At 37.9% G+C, this 18,089-nt stretch overlaps 1 pseudogene; it reads left to right on the plus strand.

The window, feature by feature from the left end:
* The first annotated feature begins 1,854 nt into the window (after window positions 1-1,854).
* LOC121998602 lies at window positions 1,855-6,596 on the plus strand (annotated as a pseudogene).
* Window positions 6,597-18,089: the final 11,493 nt, after the last annotated feature.

Raw genomic sequence — 18,089 nt, forward strand, 5'->3', positions numbered from 1 at the left:
AATGCATGGAAGTCAAGACAAATAAGCCTTCATCTGATAATTAATATCATTAAATAAGAACAAATGAACGATCACAGAAAAAGGTATAAAAGGATACGCTAGTTATAAGATGAATCATGTTCTTCGTGCTCGTCCCTAGAAGATCTGTACCCACCGTTAGAAGAGCAATTACAGATACAAAAAGCTCTTCACAAATCCATAAATGAAATCTCAGCGTTTATGGATGTTCTTCTTCTTGTTTTCATGGACACACCTTTTACTTTTCTTTTCTTGTCTCCCTTAGTTAAATGACTTGGATGCATTTATAAAGGGAATCCCCCAAAGGGTAGTATGGTCATTTAACACAATTAAATGTGGGCAATATGAGCATCATGGGCAGTCCCCATGATCCAATGTTTCCATTATCAATATTGTCCGATTCTGACTTTGAATTTTACTAAAATTCTAGATCAGACCGACGCCTACTGTTCCCTCTATAAGGAATGTATCATCGCCTACTCCTCTCAGGAGAGTTTACTTTTTATCAAACAGGTCTTCCAGACCGTTTGAACTTTTATTCGGCATCCGAGATTTCAGGATTTTCCACTGGACGTCCGATCCCCGACCCGTCTAGTCTTCCACATGGTATTCGTGACCTCCAGGACTTTCACATAGTGTCCTCAACTCTAGGATTTTTGCCCGACATCCTTGACCTACCAAAACTTCGCCCAGTCTCCCGTACCAGGATTTCCTTGCCTATTTGCAACTAGAACTTTTCACTTGCTTTGTGTCTACTTGGACTTCTTTGCCTAGACTCAACTAGGACTTTCACATTATCTAAGATCACTTAGAATTTTTCTGCACATTTAATCAAACTTATCAGTATAACAATAAAACTTAACTTTGAACTTTTTGTCAATATCAAAACTCATATTCGATTATATGATGTTCTTTACACCGAGACAATAGAATTGCCGTTGAATATCCATGGGTGCATTAAGACCTTATTCAAACACTCTGTGTGACATCTTAACAGTGTTATTGTTCTATCTGAACCCAACTTAATAATCTGAATCATGTTTCTTTTGGTATAATCAATTTAATGATCTACCTGCTTTTTTGCCATTTATCAAATGAAAGAGAACAAGTCAAAACTCAGTGAACTTGTAGTACTATATACATCTTTCAGTTGTTGCTTGTTTTTGAAAAAGAGGCTAAGATAAATTGGGACTTTACATTTCGATCATCTTACATTTCCCTAGTAAACAAGGCAAAGGACATCTTTCTTAGCTTTTCATCCTTCAATGTTAAGTACCTTGCAAATAAACAAATGGGAGGATTGATGTCTCACTTCCCCTCTCATTTGTACTTCGTTTCCTAGCTTGCTTACTATACATTTCAAGTACTTGCACAATTCATATTCTTTTCACGGCAGAAACGTATTCATGCCAAGGCTCTTATCATGTTTAAATTTATTTATTAAAAATCATATCTCAGCTTTAGAATAATTAATTATATCTAAACTAGTTGGCTTAGTAACTCCTCGGAGCTCCAGGCTCCAGCTAAAACTATCAAAATTTACATTAATAAAAAATTGGCTAAATAATTTACTTGTATTTGAACTTTCACATACCTTTACACCAAGCATCTTCCATAAAATATATTACATTTTTAAAGAAAAAAGTTACATCATAATCAACATTTTAATAAATACCATAATAATTTATAAAAAAACAGAATTTAAGAAAATTATGTTAACAAGTATTTCTCATGCAAATAATTGAATTATATAAACATGATGAAAATATTATCTGGGCCGTTGTCTTGTAACTGGGCCGTTGCCTATATAGCATATTAAACGGATCATTAACTGGGCCGGAGCAGAAGCGAACTCCTCTGAGCTTCCCTGGATCTCCGATCTCTGTTTTCGTCGACAATTCTACTACGAGGCGACGGTGATGGCGGCCACTCCCGATCTCCTATTCGAATAGCTTTTACTTGGGTGATTATCAATCCGCCATCAACAGTAGCGACATTCCAAACCTCCCTGCCGACGACGCCCTCGACGTCATCGCCCATCGCTCCTACATCGCCCTCGAATACTACCAGGTTTGCTTCCCCTTCTGATGCTTGCTTGTTCTTTTCCTTTGGATTTGTTGTTATTTGTCCAAAGATTTTGGATCTCTGACTGCATCTTCGTTTTTTTTTTTGCGGTTTGTCATAAATGAGATCGATTCGTCAGTTCCTACGACTCTCCAAGCTGTCGAAGTGCTTGCTCTTTACCTATCAGGAAGTAAAGTTTGAGTTTTTCAATTCATTTCTTCTTATGTGGAGATCTGATCTTGAATTGGTCGGGCTAGATTTTTGAGACATTCTCAACATCCTTCGATCCAGAAAGTTTGAGCTTCAAAGTAGTCTTGATATTCTTCTTTTTTGTTCTTCGTATTGAAATTCCAAATCTAAATTTTAATTGGCAAACAGAGGACCTTTTCTTTTATTTTTTTCTGTTGTCAGATTATGCTCAACTTGAGATATAATTACTAATTTCTCTCATAAACATGTATTAACAAGTATTGAGAGATTTCATGAGTATATTCTCCATGATTTTGGATCATAATCATGAATGAACTTTAAATATGGACACCAAATAATTGACTAGATTGACTATATCTCTACTTTTATTAAAGTAAAAGACAGAATTCTACTGCAAATAGAACCAAATTATTGTTTCCCAATGAAGTTGACATATGAATTTGATGTTAATACAAGGTATTTTAGTCATAATAATACCAAAGGGCACATTGTGGTGGTTTGGTAAGGTATATCGAACCCTAAACTGCATATCGTATACCATACTGAAAATTTCAATATAAAAAATTTTATACCGATATCATACTGAAATTTTGGTATATCAAAATTTTAGTACAGTATAAATTTATACCATTTATAGTAAATTTTCAGTATTGATATGGTATACTAAAAATTTCAATATAAATCTCATACTAATATCGATACCAAAAAAAATTGGTACTATATAATACAGTACCAAAATTTTTGGTATACCGTTAAATCGGTATGGTCGATATATTTCGGTACGATATGGATGGTATATCAAATTTTTTGTAGTTTTCCACCCCTATTTGTTTAGTGGAATGAGGAACTTGGATCATTATAGCTATTATTTTAATTAAAAATACAATATTTAATTTTGACGTTATAATCTAAAGGTTTATGGATGAAAAAGCTAACTGTATATATTTGTTCTAATTTTGATAGGATGTTATAGATATGTCAAATTAAAAGTACTCAATGATTGATAAAATTCATCCTGATTATAATCTTTTTAGCAACTAACCTTATACTTTTGAACTATCTATTTAAATTTGATGAATATTATTTTTTTATGTGGTCTCTTATTTGTTGAAAATCCACAAATGTTGGAAATCCAAAGTTTTCTCCATGAATACTTTCTTTTGTAAACAAGTCATTATTTCCATATGTTTGAATTAATAGGCAGGAAGAAGAATGGTTGACAATAGAAATAGAGATAATGATTTAGAAATGTTTTGAAACAAGGATGAGATTCATAGGGAAGAATAACTAGTCAATGATGTTGTTGAAGCAGTTCAAAAAGGTAGCAGCAAAATTTTCCTTTTGTTTGGCACAGGTTTGTAATCTCAAGCTTTTAAGCATCTGGATTTAATCTCTTATATCAAGGGACAAGTGACTAAATTCTCCATGTAGACCTTTTTTTTACAATTGATTAAATTGGGGATACAAAATGTATTTTAAGGTTCAGGGATTTCTCAGTATATGGGGATTAAGCTATTTCATTATTTTTGTATGCTTCATCGTGATAAATATACCCTGATGGATTCTCATTGTATCGTATTTTTGTTATCTAGGAAGCTGCTATTTCGAGTATCTAGGAGTGGTTAAGTGATGCTGCAATAGGAAACAATCCTGACCTTTGTTTGATTGCTGGAATCATATACATGGACCAACAAGACTACAATGGGGCACTCAAACATACCAATGCTGGTGGAACAATCGAACTGTGAGTGACCACTTTCATCAAAGCTAAAGATGTGCTTATCTTGTATTATTTGGTTCTTACTATGCATTTTATACCTGTGGTTTATGTTCTCTTTTATATTTCACGCAAAAACTAAAACTTCTTGGCAAATCTGCTTGATGGTGATTTTCTTGAAATTGCATGCTTTGTTCATGAAAATTTACTGATCCATTTACTATTTGTATCTAAAATGTCTGCTTCTTATAAAGTTCCTTCAACTTTAAGTATAGTGAGTTTCCTTTTTTATATAGATTTTTTTGGGTTCTAACACATATTTGGCTGTGACAACTGGATGACCTTGTTTGTATATGATTCATAATAAATATATGACGTTTTTATTTACTTTCATATGTTCCCGAAGATTAAAGTTTTAGAATGTTAAAGAATCTAATTATATGTAGGTGTGATCTGTAATTATTTTCACCAGACAATTCTTTTATAAAACAGTAGAACAGCTAAGTAACATTGGATAAAGGTGGCCATTAAAGTTCAATGCAACTTCTTTATTATAGCTAACTGTTAATGGTTTCTGAAGTACGGTTGGGTTTTAATGCCTTTTGCAGCCATGCACTGAATCTTCAGTTATTCATTAAGATACATAGGTTAACTATGCAGAGAAACAACTTAAAATCATGCAACAAATTGATGAGGATCATACACTGACACAACTTGCAAATGCATGGTTAGATTTGGCTGTGGTAAGCCTAGTAATTAATGATTGCAGCAAATTTTGATATTCAGCTTTCATGAGTTCACCTAATTATTTTCTGTTTCAGGGTGGTTCTAAGATACAGGAGGCTTATCTAATTTTCCAAGACTTCTCTGAGAAATATGGAATGGTTTTAAATGGTAAGGCTGTTTGTTGTATTCACATGGGGCGATTTGATGAAGCTGAGTCCTTACTGCTTGAAGCACTAAACAAGGTAGATTTGAAAATATGTTTATTCGCCTCCGTCAATCAAGCACTTTGTCAGTTATATTTTAATGGACGTCATTCTAAATTCCATTGCAAGCTATACAATAGATGAACATGAGAATTTTGATTTCAGGATGCAAAGGATGCAGAGACCTTGGTCAACCTTGTTGTATGCAGTCTTCACCTTAGCAAGCCTTCCACAAGATTTCTCAAGTAAGCATGACACTGTTTTCTCTAACCATATTCTATGTTTCTCAGATTTGGATATGAATAACTTACCTAGGTACTAATCTAGATGCACAACATATCATTTTCTATTAGTGGCAATGTGGGGTCAAGTAGATATATGTTTCCAGTACATGATACACTACCAGGTCTGTGTCATGTCTACACTGGTTGGGGGGCTGCTAACAAAGACAATATTAAAGAAATTCTAGCATATAAAGGCATTGTTTTAGGGGACTAATGTTGTCACAGTCAAACGATTACCCAATTCTTAAGGCTTAGAGGATGTATACAAACAAAATGTTCAGTATCTAATACCTTGAGATAAGATCTAATTTATGTTTGTTCAGAACAGTGAGTGTATAAACTTGAATGTTCAATTTGGATGGCTTGACATAGTGAACAATTCTAACAAGAACATGACAAAATTTGATAGTCACGAAGTGGTGATTAAACATGTGGGGTGGTTTTCAAGTATGTGGGGTAATTAACTTTGTTTGAGTAAAATAAAAGTGGTCATTGCCCAATTGTTACCATCACAATTACGAAGTTATTTTTTTGTTTGACAAGGGATAGAAACAAGTATATTCTTTTCTATCAGAAATCAAACTCAATTACTAGTAAATACCTGTCTGATCCAGATATTGGTTGGAGTCATAAATCTCCAATGTAAATTCAACCCACTCCTAGTATATAATGCCTACTATCTGAAGCTTGTTTTCTTAATTTGTGTTGATCCTAAATCTTAGAGATAATTGTAGCTTGAATAGTAATTGTTCACTATTGAAGCAGTCACTTGAAGGTTAAATTGTCTTACTATAAGCTCTCATTTATAGTATCTGACACCAGCAATGTTCACTAAATTGAACTGCAATCTCTTCCAAAGGATTCGAGAATTGCATCTCTGGCACTTCCTGTGCCCTATTGATGAGCTGCTTTGTCTCGACTTGCAGGCCTAGTGGTGATCGATAAGCTTTGTCAGATTTCTTAAGATACTACTAGTTAAAGATAAATCTTGTGTTTGTGTTAATACTTTTAAGAAAATCATATCCATTTATTAAATTCAAAGTATATATTACTTTCGAGCAAATCAGACCCATTTACCAAATCACCCAGCTTCAGGTCACTTGTTCATTCCCTTATTCTTTGATCATGCAGTCAGCTGAAGCTGTCACATCCGGACCATATGCTTCCTAAACGCCTAGCAGCAGCCGAAGATAACTTCGATAGAGCTGTTCAATCCATCACATGATTCTACTTGATCTTTGCTTTATTCTCGCCTTCGTTTTTTGTTCTTGTTTTGTGATTGATACTTTAATGTGCTTTATTGTTGATTTTGTCATTGAGTTAGTTACAATGAAATGGAAAACAAACAGGTGATAAATTATAGAAGTTTTTGAAGGTATAGTAGTACCTACAATCGTGCTAAAGAGGTCAGAACTCACAAATTCAATCTCCATCTCATAAAAAATACCTCTAGCATATAAACTACTAAAAATGAACTCACTTAAGCTTCTCCCAAGTCATAATTCTCATCAAACAACCAGGTGCCATCATATTATTTTAAGTTGAATAGCATTTTTCAAGAGGTAATCATGAGTTGTGGATGGATGTAGTGCACCAATCACTATTGAACTTGAACATTAATTAGAGAGCAATTGTACATATCAATTCTTCTGTTTTGGAACAAATTGATTGCAGCTGCATGGGAGGGTGGATTTGGGTGATTAGTTAAGGTAAGATTTCTATGATTAGGGCTGCGGAGTGTTGCACCATTACCAGAGTGGATCATGGAGCTGCAGAACAGCCATCTCAATGAAAAAAGTAAGTGGCAATGATAAATTAATCTGATGGATTTCGGAACTCAATCACTTCTTTTATTGAGGATCATCATATAGCATCTCCCCTTCCACCTCCTTTAATAATTGGACGGTACTAAATAGTTAGAATCTGATCAGCTAGAATGACATTCTAGCTGGTCAGGTTTTAACCATTAAAATTTTAATGTTAAATAGTTAGAATTTGATCAGTTAGAATGTCATTCTAGCTGGCATCTAGCCTGTTAGATTTGCTCTTCCTTCTTGAAAAGGTGACTATCGGTCATTCCTCGAATCAAGCCTATAGTGACAAGTAGTATCTCCTCAGTTGTTGACTTTGTATTTATTAAGCAGAAAAAAACACAATCCAATAAAAGTGATTGCATTATACAATGAAAGGATGAACACTTTAGATCACATAAATCAACCAAGGGATCATCACAGAACTCAAACTAGTTCTATCCTCTTTAAATTAAGATCGCCCGAATACTATTCATTCCTTGAATCAAACCTTGAGGGTGGTGTCTCCTATTTTAATCTCCTCATTATTGAGAGCTATGCGTATTTAATAATGTCTAATTAATTTTTTAGTTGAATCTGGTCATTAAGATTTATGTTATTGCATGATTTTATTTTTAGGATATTATTTATGTTAAAGACTTAACAATTGACGATATTATCACATACTTGTTTTGCTCATTACAGTTTAAACTATTTTTCCTTCCATTATGTAAATATTACATATCTGTTTATCTAAGAACAAAAAACTTGATTATTTGAAATTATGCTATTATTATTTTTTAATCGTGCATGTAGTTTAGGGCACTTAGGTGATGATAGTATAAACCTTAGCAATAATTTTCACTAGTTTAGCTAGTTGACATCCTCCAATCCTATACTCATATTTTATGCAACATAATGATAGTAAGATATTCTTGTCCTTCTTAAAATTCCACAAAAATAAAAGCACACGCGAAGTAAAATAACAACGACAATATATTACCTATTAAACTCATTATGTTTAGATAATACATATAATGAAAGCTCATGTAACAATATCGGAGAAAAACAAAAAAAATGAAGAAGTATACAAACCATGAGCACTTCCAACATAATTTGTATGGTTCTTCTTGATTGCCATCATCCACTTGTTTGGCGATTGTCAAGAAGAGATGATGAAGTCATAATGATGCTCGCAACGATGAGAAAAGGCAAGATGATGAAGAGCGCAAAGACCATGGCGTAGTTAACCGAATGAGTTTTCTCCGTCTCATGAATCCACTGTAGAATGTAAAAGAGAAGACCGAGCGGAACGACTACCATAATACAAGTATAAGACACCATTTCTAAAGTAGAAAATTGAGATGAAAACTTGGAGGTCAGATGATTCTCTTAAGCTACTTCCCCCATTCCCTATTTGTTGTTTTATCTTCTCCTTAAATTAAGAATAAAGGGGAAATTTTTTTAAAAAATATTGACAAAAAGAAGGTTGTTTATTGGATGAAATTGAAAAGGAAGGAAATATTATGGCTTGCTTGTTTTGATTATTATATCTTAAACTATATTTTCTCTTGCAGGTTGAAAATAAAATAAAATAACCGAATGAAGATTAATTTTCTTTCCTTTTCTATTTATTCCAAGTAATAAGATAAAATAGCTAGTTAATTCTTTCCTTTCTTTCCCAACGCAGCAGCCACATCACCACTCGGACAAGTCTCTTGTTGATCAGATACTGATTACTCCGACCGATCATTGTAGTTGATTTCCGCTCAGATATTGTAGACAAACCTTTTGACACATTAGTATTGACTATCTTGACTTTAATCTCCATCTCGACATTTGATCTAAGTCGGACGGATCCCCTTTATCCCTGCATCAATTAACATTTAAGTCTTCACAGAGATTAGATGTAGTCATTAATTCATGATTTACATATGCAAAAAATATTTTTTAAAAAAACTCTATTTTATAAGTGATGCGGTGATAAAGGGGAGCCCATCTGTCACGGGTTAATTGACACGGTGTCTGTCAGAGTCAAGGCGGTCAACGTCGAGACTTACAGAAAGAGCCTCGGCCAAAGATGGTTGTCTGGTTATCCCAGTCAGACAAATGGACATCATGGGCTGCTCAGACAAATGGACAACCTATAGTTGGTTGTTTCGATCGGCAGGAAACGAGTCACTTGGACCGCCCGTCCGGCGCAAGAATGACACTACATAGGAGGAGACGAGAAAATAAAAGAGAACACTCCGTCTATCATCATTAAATATGAAGAAGCCAAGACCAAGAAAAACACTCCATTTATCATTAATACACAGAAGTCAAGACAACGAAGCCTTCCTCTAGCAATTAATATCATTAAATAAGGATGAACGATCACAAAGAAATGTATAAAAGGGTACGCCGGGTATGAGGAAAGGTAAGATTCATCTATTTCTCAAATACTCATTTTTTCTTCTTGATTCTAACTTGAGCATCGGAGGGTCAACGTCAGGGACCCCTTCCTTAGTTTGGTTTTGTTTTGCAGGATTGAGGTCTTCATCCTGTCAGTAGTCACCCCATCCCTGGCTTTCCAGCTTCCTTCATTCGGACAGGATCAATTTGACGTCGTCTGTGGGAACATGGCTTGTATCCGAATAAGAAGATGGAAGACGCTGGACGACTCACAACAGTGACGCTGATGCAAGAAGATCTTGATGCACTAATACAAGCTCGAGTGATGAAGATATTGGAGCAACAGCAACAAGCGTCGGCTGATCGGCCAACGCATGAGCCTGCCGCCTCTGCAGCAGGTCGATAGGCTGAAAGAGAAAGAGAAGATCAAGCAGATCAACTTTCCGCTGAGGAGCCAAATAGGAGACCAATCGGCTCCTATGGGGGCGCCCGTAATGCGCCAATCCCCTTCAACCGAGCACTATCATGGGCTCCCCTAGAAGAAAGAGGCCGAGCGGATAGAGATCGGGATCTTCTTCGGATGAGGTGCCCGTGCGGGATGCACGAAAAGGAAAAGCGCTGAGGGAAGATGACTCGCCCGAGCGGGTCAATCAACAATTTTTGAAGGAGATCCTAAATGACCCTCTGCCGAAGCATTATACCCCGCTGACGATCAGGGAGTACAATGGAGCAATCGATCCCGATGACCATTTTGCCAAGTTTGACAACGCGACCACTCTTCACCAGTATATGGACGGGGTGAAATGTTGAGTCTTCATTACCACTCTATCTAGATCGGCGTAATGATGATTCAAACGGTTGTCGAACAACTCGATCACAGTTTTAAGGACTTTCAAGGTTGGTATTCCTACATCACTTTGCTAGTAGTCGCCGCCACCAGAAGACGAGCGTGAATCTGTTATCACTGAAGCAAGGATCCCGAGAGGCTCTAAGGCATATATCCAGCGCTTCAATCAGATAGCAATGGGTATTCCAGCAGTCTCCTCAGATGTGTTGATGAACGCATTCACCCAAGGGCTCACCGAGGGAGAGTGCTTCCGATCGCTCATTCGGCGGTCGCCGAAGGACTTTGGTCATCTCCAAAAGAAGGTCAATGAATACATTAATGTCGAAGAAGCTTAGGCGGCAAGGAAGAAGGAGATGGCCACCGAACCCACAGGAGCATCCGAACGGCGTCAACTGAGCAGTCATCAACCACCTAAAGGGCCTCGGTCGGGAGCCACTCCACACCAAGAGACTCGACCACATGTCGTACAGCAAGTGGCGGCCACTCATCCAAGAAGCAAGAGGTGGGCACCGATGTTTTACACCTTCCACCACTCGACAACGCACAACACCAGGGACTGCTACGACCTGGTAGCTAGCAGGTCGATTCCGCGTGGATACCGCCAACGATCGCCACTTCCAGATCAGCGCTACCGAAGCCAATCTACAGAACGAAGGAATTCAGAAAGGACGATCGGGCCACGCCACCACCAACCACAAAGGGACCGAATCCCTGCCTGAGCCTCCTCCTAACGGACCAAACCATCCGCAAGGGAAGAAGAGAATTGAAGTAACGCCACTCGGGGGGAGATAGAAATGATCACTGGTGGGTCGACCGGCGGAGATTCTAACCGAGCAAGGAAGTTACGTGTGCAGTGGCTCAAGATTCATGTTGTTGGCTGCAGCAAGGAGAAAACTAAGGGACTCGAGATTAGCTTCGGGCCTAAGGATTTGGAGGGAGTGGAGGTCCCCACGATGATGCATTAATCATCCGAGCAGTAATTGCTAATTATACAATCTATCGCACTTTTATTGATATAAGGAGCTCGGTAAATATCATATACAAGAAGACATTCGATCAATTGTAAATTGACCGAAGTGAACTGCTGCCCATGTCAACTGCGCTTTATGGCTTCACGGGCAACGAAGTGTTGCCGATCGGTCAGATCAAGTTGGTCATCTCACTCGGGGAAAAACCCCTAAACCAAACATGGAACACAAATTTCATAGTGGTAGATGCGCCCTCGGCCTACAACATTATTTTGGGTCGATCAACACTCAATGAGTTCTGAGCGGTGGTGTCCGTCTACTGTCAGAAGATCAAATTCCCGGTGGACGGTAAAGTAAGAGAAGTCAAAGGAGATCAGTTGACCACTCGACGTTGTTACGTCGAGATGGTCAGAACGGAAGCACAAGCCGCTTGGAAGACACTTTGCCTCGAGGTGAACGCCATCATTGAAAAAAAAAACCCACACTGGTCTACGAAGAAAAAGAAGAAGTTCAGATCCACCCTGACCGCCCAAAAGCAACTACCTTCATCGTTGCCGATCTAGAGAGTGAGAAAAAAATAGAGCTGGTAGCCTACCTCAGACAGAAGCACGATGTGTTAGCTTGGTCGACACATGAGCTTTCTGATATTTCACCAAGTGTGGCTCAGCATGAGCTACACGTCCAACCGGACACTTGGCCAGTAAAACAAAAGAAAAGGGACTTCATCACGGAACAAAATTTGGTCATCAGAGCAGAGATAGAGAAATTGTTGAAGGTCGACCACATACGAGAGGTACAATTTTCGAGCTGGCTTGCTAACATCGCACTGGTTCCCAAGCTGGACAACAAATGGAGGGTCTGCATAGACTTCCGCGACCTAAATAAAGCGTGCCCAAAGGATTTCTATCCACTGCCCTGGATAGACCAGATCGTGGACTCTACGGCAGCCTCCGAGCTGAGCTACATGCTCGACGCATATCTAGGTTATCAGCGAGTGCCCCTCGCCCGAGAAGATCAAGAAAAGGTCAACTTTATCACTGTTGACGGGACATTCTGCTACAACGTCATGTCGTTCGTACTAAAAAACGTCGACGCCACCTACTAGAGGCTCATGAACAAGGTGTTCCGGCAGCAGATCAGTCGAAACATAGAGGTATATGTCGACGACATATTAATAAAATCTCCAAGAGTTGTTGATCTTTGTACAGACATAAAGGAGACCTGCCAAACTCTGAGGGATTATGGAATAAAACCCGAACAAGTGCCTGTTCAGTGCCAAGAGCGGTCGATTCCTGGGATACACGGTCACCGAGTGGGGGATCGAGGCGAATCCGAGCAGAGTCAAGGCTCTGCAAGATATGCCATCGCCACGCAATTTGAAGGAAGCCCAACGGCTGACCGGGCGTATTACTGCTCTGTCTAGATTCATATCCAAATCATCCAACCAGAACCTAGCATTCTTCAAGGTGTTGCGTCGGGCAACAAAATTCTAGTGGGATGCGGAGTGTGATCGGGCATTTGAAGAGCTCAAAGATTATCTCAACTTCTTGCCTATATTAGCTAAGCCCAGCGCAGGAGAGTCACTCTAGATCTATCTGTTGTCCACAAAAAATACAGTCAGCTTGGCATTAGTTAAGAAGAATGGGCAAGAGCAACAACCCGTGTATTTTTTAAGTCATATATTGAAAGACGTTGACTCCCGCTACACTGATCTAGAAAAATTAGCTTACGCTTTGATACTAGCCGCTCAGAAACTCTGCCAATACTTCCTCTCCCATCCAATCGTCGTGATGACCAACAAAACCTGTTGGATCGAGAAGCGCTAGGGGGGTGTGAATAGCGCTCATGGCTATTTTGATCGATTTAAAACACGAGTGATAAACGCCGCGAAAATTAAAATGACAATCACATACAAAGACACGAGGAGTTACTTGGTTCGGAGCCTGTGGTGACTCCTACTCCAAGGCTCGCGATCGTTGATCGCTTCCGGTGGGCAACAACTATAAGCTTGAAAAGTTATTATAAACTAATTACAATTTGAACTGTAAAGAAAGCAATACCGACAACAAGAATATCAAATCTGGAGTTCCGGGTCGTCGGGATGTTGCTACAGCACTTCGGAAACTTCTCGTTGGCAGCTTGTCATAAAAGGATCGCTTAGAAGGTGATGTATTAAGTGTTGCCTCGAGAGCTTCTTTTATACCCTGCTGGAGGCGCCTTAAAGCTCATCCAAGGCGCCTCCAACCCGCCGAGTCAGCCACGTGGATCAACACTGATCCGGTCGCACCTCATCCACTTGAAGGCGCCTCCAAGGCCTGGTTCAAGACGCCTCCAGCCTATTCCAAGGCGCCTCAAGCCTTGCTACGTTGACTTCTTCTGGCTTGCACCCGAGGCGCTTCTAAGTTCCATGGAGGCGCCTCGGACACTGTTTATCCGAGGCCAAGTGTGCTCTTTTTTCCCTGCACAACGTGTTAGTCCACAAAATACACATATACCCTGCAAGACAAAGTTAGCACAGATAAATATGATAAGAATAGTGTTTGACAGTCTCTAAACTGTCCGGGTCTGACTTTGGATTTCCAACCGGAAATCCTAGGTCGACCCGACGCCTACTGTTCCCTCTGCGGGGAGCACGCCCTCACCTACTCCTCTCTGGAGAGTTACTTGTTGCCAGTGCGATCCTCTAGATCGACTGGACTTTTGCTTAGTGCTCGATGCTTCCGGACTTTCTACTGGACGCCCGCTTCCCGACCCGTCCAGTCTTCCACCTGGTTCGCGATACCAGGACTTTCCACCTAGGGTTACCATCCTCTAGAATTTTTGCCTAAAGCCCTCAACCCACCAAGACTTTCCGCATAGGGTTACCACCCCCTATGACCTAGGGTTAACACCCCTAGGGTTTTCACTTACCTAACCTCAGTTAGGACTTTTGCCTAAGTATACTTAGGACTTTCCTGCAAGCTCATTCAAACTGTTAGATCACACATAACCTTAACTTTGAATCCTTTGTCATTATTAAAACGCTGGTTCTATCGTCGAATGCTTCCCGCACCAACAATCTCCCCCTTTTTTATTATGGCAACTTAAATTCAAAATTAAGTAAAACAGGCATAAGTAAACGGATGTATCACTGAATATAAGCAATCTTTTTAAGTAAGAAGTTTAAGTAAGAACGTTATCTTTTTAAGTAAGAAGTTTAAGTAAGAACGTAAGCAAGCTAAATAAGCTAAATGTATAAGGTTTCCCCTTAATAAGAGCTCTCTTTTTCTTATCCTTAATTTGAATTTGTCCTACTCTCCCCCTCTGCCATATATCAAAAAACTTTTGTATGGAAAAGATAAGATAAAAAACCAATAAGTTACGTTTTCAACAAAAAGGTTACACTTTTAAAAAAACATTGGCTAAGTAAAAACTTGTTTTTGAAGTAAACAAATTAATGCAGAAAAAAACTAAGTTTAGTAATTTAGCTAAAAAGATTTTTCTTTGAACCGAAAGATAGCTAAATTTAAATTTCTTTAGTTTTGATCAACTCCTTTTACTTAGCCAAAATTTGTACAAATTGCGGTTAAATTTTTAAAAATTAAAGCAAACGATTTTCGAGAGGTAAGTTTTGAAAATAGTAAGTTTAAGTTTTGCAATTTAAAATGACTTAGCTATTTTAGAAAGACTTTGAAAAATATTTCGTTAAAGCTTTTTAAAAGACATTAATTTCGAAAAGCTTTTCGAATAATTTCTAAAAGCTTCAAAAAAAAATTAGGTAACCTTGAGACTTTTTGTAAAATGCTTGAATAGAGCTTTTTAGAAAAATGGTTAGCTAAGTGGAAAGGAATTTTTTGAAATAATATTAAATAAAAAAATCTTTTGATTTGACCTAGTTAATTTTGAAGACGGCTATAGAAGTCATAAAATATTTAGATGAATAAAGAATTTTAAATTAAAGGCAAAGGAGGAGCAATTATTTAAGAACTTAATGTCTAAGCATGAGTTAAGTTAAGTGGATTTCAAATTAACCAATTTCCTTTAGTGAGCTATTAGAGCCCTAAGGTGCAAGAATGAGTCAACTTGAAATTTTAATATTCTTAACCAATTGTCTAACCTTTAGCTACTGGCTAAATATCTAGAGGGCAACAATTTTCACTTGGTTAGTCAAGTTAAGTTAGTAATCAAGTTAGATTTGACTAGGGCTGGATCATTTAACTTGATTAATCTAAAGTTAATTTTTAACACCCAGACTCACTATGATGCACAGAAATAAGCATTCTGGAGTCGAGGTTGTACCCTATGCATCTCACATCGTTCTAAGTTTCTTTCAAACACAAACAAGTTATGCCTAGTGTGTTTGTGAGATGCTCTGGCTGAAACTAGGGGAACATGATTTCTAGGGGGAAGATCCTAAGTTGAGTCCAAATTTTGGAAAACTAATAAGATTGGGATTTTGAAAGCATTGTTTTTCCTAGAATTTTAAAAGATAATTTTAAGATTAAGCAATTTTGAACAACAACAAAAAAAATATTTTAAAATTAGATGTAAGAAGTTGGTTTGAAAATCAAAATCTATTCTACCCAACACATTCCTATGTGTGCAGAATTAAGCAAATAAAAATAAAAACTGGTAAGCAGAAATAAGAAGAGTAACTGAATTCTACTAAGCACAAGTTTAACTAGACTAGGAAATGAAAGTGTCTGTGTCCAAAATCCAAGGTACAATGCATGAAATGATAGCATCAATGAGTAGGATCATCAGCTGGAAGCGGTGCAAGGGGCTGCTCGGGTGTAGGATGTCCCTGCCGACGTATCTCATCCCGGAGAGAGGCAAATCCAGTAGCTATCTCGGATCGGAGGGAGCGATGGCTATCTAGAACAGCCTGTCGCATCTGAATGGACTGAACCTCGAGACGAGCGAGTCTGTCCTCGACGGAGAGTGGTGCCGAAGTCGAAGGCTCGGCTGACGTGGAAGGCCCGGCCAAGGTGGAAGGTAATGGATCTCCGAATAACTCTTCGGCTAAGAAGTCGGGCCACTCCTCTCCCTCGCCCAGGACAATGTCGGGAGGTGCATCATCGACCTCTGGATCAATCGGAGCAGCGGCTAGCTGTGGTCTACCCCTCCAGGCTAGAATCCCCTCAGCGGTGACGTGAACACGGGCTAATTTAAGATTGCGTTGTCCAAACTCGTCATATAGGGTAAGAGGGATAACTGTCCCTCTGGTCGTGTCTATCCTAAGGGTCGAAAAGATGTAGGTCAAAACATGACAGTAGGGCATATGGACTACATGGGATGTGACTGTACTTGATGCATGAATAATGTTCTGGAACATATGTAATGCTATGTCTATGTCTAAACAGTGACTCAAGGCATACAAAAGGAATGAATGCCAGGGTCGCATCTTCGGGACGTCCCGAGATGAGATCGACAAGATACAGGCTGTCAGGACTCTATACATAACATAGTCCTGAACCCTAAGAGAGATTGACTTGAACTCAGTCAAGCCAAGTGGTCTCTCCTCCCCGAAAAAGTACATATAGATGGTATCTAATGTAATATGGGAGTAGGGATTGCCAAATGGTAGATCCCTACTAGGGTAGCATAAAAAGGGACATGCAGATGCCCTAAGGTCTAAACTAGTGCGGATGAGTGAGGGGGTAAACTGGATGTCTGTCCCACCAACTCTGGTAGAATAGGTACTATCATCAACCTTCTCGAGGTTGTGATAGAACTGTGCATATAAATCATGATTTACTGCATTACTGCAGTAAACCAGTCTACCTAGTTGATAGTACTCTATCATCTGGACTGATGGGTGACAAAACTGATCAAAAAATGATCTTCTTAGATACCAAGGTTTAATGGGTTCAAATGTGTATCTAGCAAAGTTAATCCTATGTTGTTCTGAGGGGAATCTGAGATCCGTGGATGGGGTTCTAGCCGGAGTAGGATCAACATTGCGACGTTTCCTATTTTTGACAATATACAAAAAAAAAAAAAAATAGCAAAACTAGCACTACAATCATGTAGGAGATGATTAAGAGTAGTTTAGAGTATACCTAGGAGGCATTGCTAGGTGTAGAAAGAGAAGTGTTGGGTTGAAGGCGCCTTGGTTGATGGATTAGAGGTGAAATCGGCACGGGAAACTTGTGGAGAAATTCGGCAAAAAAATGAATAGAAGTCTTTCTGTTCGGTGAGAAAACTTCGGGTTTAAGGCGCCTTATATGCGTGGTAAGGCGCCTTAAACCGGCTCTTCGAGGCGCCTTATATGCATGTTAAGGCGCCTTAAACGGAGTTGGCGGGAGTTTTTCCGCCGCTGTCGAGGGCGCCTCCCTTATGTGGGAGGCGCCTCAGATAGGCCTTAAACCTTTTTTTTTAATGATGAACTTTTTGAAAATAATAATTCAGTTAATTTATTTTGAAAATTTTTTAGGTTACTTAATTTTGAAAAAATTAATTAATTTTGAAAAATATTAAGTTAATTAAATTTGAAAAATATTAAGTTAATTAAATTTTAAAAACATTAAGTTAATTAAAATTGGAAAATATTAAGTTAACTAAATTTTGAAAAATATTTAAGTTAATTAAATTTTAAAAAATATTTAAGTTAATTAAATTTGAAAAATATTAAGTTAATTAAATTTTAAAAACATTAAGTTAATTAAATTTGAAAAATATTAAGTTAATTAAATTTTGAAAAATATTTAAGTTAATTAAATTTGATTTAATTTAAGTTGATTTGAAAACTTTAAGTTGATTTGAAAAAGTTTTAAGTTAATTAAAAAAATATTAGATTAATTAAATTTAAAAAGTATTAATTTAAACGATTTTTAATTTAATTTAATTGAATTAATTTATTTTTAATTTAATTTAATTGAATTTCAAT

Source organism: Zingiber officinale, chromosome 6A (assembly GCF_018446385.1).
Source record: "Zingiber officinale cultivar Zhangliang chromosome 6A, Zo_v1.1, whole genome shotgun sequence".
Taxonomy (NCBI): domain Eukaryota; kingdom Viridiplantae; phylum Streptophyta; class Magnoliopsida; order Zingiberales; family Zingiberaceae; genus Zingiber; species Zingiber officinale.